Source organism: Orcinus orca, chromosome 11, assembly GCF_937001465.1.
Source record: "Orcinus orca chromosome 11, mOrcOrc1.1, whole genome shotgun sequence".
Classification (NCBI taxonomy): domain Eukaryota; kingdom Metazoa; phylum Chordata; class Mammalia; order Artiodactyla; family Delphinidae; genus Orcinus; species Orcinus orca.
The window spans coordinates 24,987,304-24,992,377 of NC_064569.1; the positions used below are offsets into that span (position 1 = coordinate 24,987,304).

Sequence of the window (5,074 nt, forward strand, 5' to 3'; positions counted from 1 at the left end):
CATTAAGTATCATGATAGTATAGAAAGGGAAGAAGTTTATTCTGCTTAAGTCAGGGAAGAATGCTGCCCTTAGAAGTGATCTTTGAATCAGGCCTTGTACAACGAGAAGGATTTTTCTAAATAGAGGAAGGTGTGTATATGTGTGTGTGTGTGTGTGTGTGTGTGTGTGTGTATGTTCATACGTGTAAATGTATTTGTGTGTGGGGTGGGGGTGGGGGTGGGGCAGGGAATTTATACCAATGGAGCAAGAGAAAAGACAAATAGACCTGAAGTGAAAAGTCTGTGAAAGGAAGAGCCCACAATCTGGAACTTTGTTCCTTATGCTTTTGGAAGGTTGGACAAATAAGGGGAAGAAAGAAGAACTGAAACTGGAAGGGTGGCAGGGCCCAGGTTGTGAAGGGCCTTGAACGCTCTGCTAAGGAATATAGACTTAATAGAGAACAAAGAGACCATGATAATTTCCTGGCAGGGGAGTGGTATGTTTAGATCATATCCATAGTAGGGTGAATGGAATGTAAGTAGGGAAAGCCAATTTCCTCAAGACAGCTATTAGGTCTTATTCCATTTTTATTCGCCACTGTTAGCAAAATATCTAATATTTTGTCTTGTATGTTACCACTGTGTGATGGTGACTGGAATTAGGGTTGTAGTGGTAGAGGCTGGAAGCATATCATTATACCAAAGAACATATCATTGTTTTAGGCAAGTCAGATCTTCTCTTACACACCCAACCCCACTCAGAGTTCTCCAGTTAGAAGTATGCCACTTGAATGTAAAATGCATAATAAAAATAACCTCAAACCTCAAGACACCCTGTGAGAACGTAATGAAAAACCAATACAAAATAAATTACTCATAAATAAAATTCAATGATATTTCTTCGTGTTATGCAGAGAAACCACATTAGAAGACATAGGAAACAGAGAACTATAAAAAATAGATTTAATGACATTAATTCTGCCAATCAAAATTAGATTGGCTATTTTCCTGATTTATGTTACTAGTTATTGCAAACCAACATGTTTAGTCCAGCTTAAATCTGTACAAGTCATAAAGGAAACCCTAGTGTGCTTTCAGACTATGGTCCTCCTGGGGTATAACATTAACTATTCATAAAAGGAAATGGAATAATCAGCCTCCATAGTTTTAATTCCCTTTATCTCTACTGTACATACATTCCAATGGGGTGATTATTCTAATCATAATGGTCAATGACAAATGAGTTCATTTAAAAATGTATTGTTAGCAAAGGATACAATCCAAAACTAAATTCCTAAATCATTGTTTATATGTGATAATATAACTTCAAATTCAATCTTAGTGCATGCAGAATGGGAATAGTAGGAGGATATTATGGAAAGGCACAGAAAGGGCCAAATTCTATACAAAAATTCTCATTGTGATTCCCTTTAAGGGGCACAATCCTCAGAGATGCAACCTGAGCTTTTTGATAAATAAGAAATTAAGCTTGAGGTCTTAAATTTCTAATTCTATGAAAAAATAACACAAATTCAAAACAATCTGTATTTTCAATCTGTAATTATTCTAGAGAAAAACTAACATATTCTTAGTTCTTCTACCCAATTCTGGACAATACCTTGTAAAATTCACATATCTACTCATTGGGTCTCCTACTTATGCTAACCCTCCAACTAGTTTGTGGGAAGTTTAAAATGAAGAGTAGGCTTGATCTGTATCTCTGTATAGTCCTGCACCTCTCTCACATCATCTAGTGCCTCTCCACCCTGACTCACTGTACTGCACCCCATCTCTTCCCTGTTGCTCCTGAATATGTCAGCCAGGCTTCTCCCTCAAGGCACTGGCACATAATTTCCCTCTGCTGGAATGCTCTTCCCTCAAATATACAAGTGGCTCACTCCCACACTTCCTTCCTGTCCCAAGTGTCATCTTACTTGAGAGCTCCTTCTTGATGTCTACACAGCATTTATCAACTCTTCATTCTGATACACACATACAGTTTTGTTTAACTATTCGTTTAACTATTCCCCTTTACTATAATCTAAATCCATGAGGCCAGAACCTTTGTTTTGTTCACTGCTTTAATCCCAGCAACTGGTCAAGTTCCTAGCCTATATTAGGCACTCAAATATTACACAAAGGAAGGAAAAAGAAGAAAGACTAGAAAAAGGGGCTGCCCTCCCTTTACTGGTAAAGGTGGATTTAGTATAATTGAGAATCAAAGAAATATTCTGTCTGATACTCTGGACTCTGTGTATGTGCTTTCTCATCCAATAAAAGATACTCTTTCTGGTAATGGACTTCCACACTATCAAAATTTAAGAACATATTTAGAGATTATAAGATAAATTTAACAGAGTACTTACTGAATACAAGTGAGCATGTTACTGAAAACGCTTCTAGGTCAACAGAGTTGTGCTTATTTTGCTGACAATTTTGCATGTATTTCTTTCATTGTTCTTTTTTAACACAGAAGAATATCTATAAAACCAAGACTTCTATTTTCCTATAAGTTCACCCCTACTGGATAATAAACAATGTCATAGTCCTTAAGATCATTGCCTTAGTAACTAATCATTGCACATGAAAAATTGGATTGTTGGAAATAACGATTGCGGCAAGAAATAACCTGCCTCAAGAGGTTACTAAGCTGCAGAGACTCTTACTTTTAAGGCCTGATTCTCATCTCCCTTCCAGTGAATAAACAGACCAAAAAGGAGAGAGTTCAGCCCACAAAAACATGAGCTAGAAGCCAAACCTCTGTCTCCAATCTCTAAAGGAACAAAATGTAGAGTATAACTTGCCTCCAAGGATTGCCTGAGGCATTAGTTAATGTTTGCAAAGAATTGTCGGGATGAAAGCCACTGTAGAAGGGCTGTATCTTACTATCTCAGTAATTGGAATGCTACTTTTTTCATGCTGCTTTAAAGACTCTTCTAAGAAGATTTCATCAAAAGAGAAGCCATAACAGTCTTCCAAAGGGAAAATTTCCATTCATTCATCATGTTAACAAAGACACCCTGGGGAGGGCCAGGGCTTGCTTTATGTGAGTCTACTGCCATCATGAAGGTCCATATTTAACACACCTGAACAAAATGACAGACTATGGGGACTCAGCACTCTCCTTAATTTGTTGGGAGAGAGTCAAGGAAACTACTTACTGCCATACCAATCCTATGTTCCATCACATTTGCTCTTGCAGGTTAATTACAATATAGCAGATGTACTAAGCCATGAGCTAAGGCCAGATGCTAGCAATTCATATCCATCCCCAATATTTCATTGTGCTATTGAGTTTTGGTTTCTGTAAAACTGTATTTTTTGAAGTGTTTCCTCTACCTCCAGCATCAGCATGATCTAGGAACTCATTGGAAATGTAAATCCTCAGGCCTCATGCCAGATCTACAAAATCCAAAATTTGGGGGTAAAGTTCAACAATCTGTGCTGTAACAAGCTCTCCAGTTGATTTTGATGCATTGCTTTATAAGTTTTATTTAGTTTACATAAAAAAAAATCTGGCTGTCAATATCCAATTGAACAGAATAATTTGACTACTATGAATTTATTAATTTATTTATCCAATGTGTATTAAGGGTCCATCATGTGCTAAGCATTGCTCTGGAGGCTGGAAATTCAGCAGTGAACAAACAGACACAAACTCTGACCTCATGCAGCTTACATTCTAGTTGAAGCAGGCAGACAAACAAAATAAGCAAATTAAATTTTGACACATCTGATATCAAGTATTTCAGATGATCTGTTGTTGAAAACATAAAGCAATGAAAGGAAGATGGGGAATTGATGAGAAGAAGCATGAATAATGTGGCCAGGGTCTGCATTACTGAGTAGGTAAAAGTTGAACTTTGGGTCACATAACTAACTGGTATGTGAGAGTTTGTTAGAGGTTGACTTTTTTACATCATCTTTAAAAGGCCCATTTATAAATTGATTTACAGAGGTATTTATGTCAGAGTTCCTTTTAAGTAATTATGTTTTTTTAAGTACTTTACAAAAAGTCTCAGAAATACATATTATGTTTTGTACTCAAATCTTAGTTCTAAATTTATCCTGACTTTTACTCTATTTGTATGTTTTTAACTATATATTTTAGTACTTAAAACTATCTAATTTAACCACTATATTAAATCAATTGTTTAAAAATTTGATAATCACAGAAAAATAAAATTCATATGTATTAATTTTAAACTTTTGATCCAATTTTCCTAGGATGGTAGAAACAGATGAAAGAATGTTGTAGTTAAGCTGGCCTTTTAACCCTGATAGAGTCTTTTAAAATATGAGTTACCTGGAGGGGGCAGTGGGCACCCCAAAGCTGCAGCCAGGTGCTAAGAGATGGCACTTATGGGGCTCATCTCTGCCTAAGAATCAGGGGCTCCAGGCACTGGAAGAGCCGACTCTGATCCTGGGCTCCTCCCTTGAACAAGCCTTAACTAGCAGCCACTTCAGTTCAAAGGCCAAGCTTCTCGTTTTCTATTAATGATGTGTATTGGTAAAAACACTACATCCCAATCCATGGAGGCTGGAAGTTCAGCTGAAGGCAAGATGAAGATGAAGAGAAGCACCTCGCTTTCTTTACTCTTCTGGTGGTGTTCAGTGGAGGTGCCACATCCAGTGGTGAACACGACGATGAAGACACCGAGCTCATGGCAATATACACAACAGAAAATGGCATCACAGAAAAGAGCTGTCTCGCCAAGAGAGCTTGGATAGCCCTGGCAGTCTAGACCCCCAGAAATCGGACATGATTTACACTGTACAAGACATTCCTCCCTGGCACCAGTGCATATTTCTGGGGTTGCAGAACTACCTGACATGATTCAGCAGCATGATCGAGGTGCCCTTTACACACTCTGAATGGGACATATTCTAAGGACAAAAAAAAAATACAGAGAAATCTTAAACTTAGTAGTCTTGTTAGTAGTGACATTGGTGTAATTCTGGAACTGTACTGTATGATGTTATAGATTGAACAGATGAATGAGTATGTTGATGTTGAAAATCAGGATTCTCAGTGTAGGAAAAGGGAAGATAAGAATATGGAAAGAAAGAAGGTAATTCAGTGGTATTGGATTGA

General features: G+C 37.4%; 1 pseudogene; it reads left to right on the forward strand.

The window, feature by feature from the left end:
• Positions 1-4,476: 4,476 nt before the first annotated feature.
• On the forward strand, positions 4,477-4,816 carry LOC117201735 (solute carrier family 23 member 2-like; annotated as a pseudogene).
• The last annotated feature ends 258 nt before the right edge of the window (positions 4,817-5,074 follow it).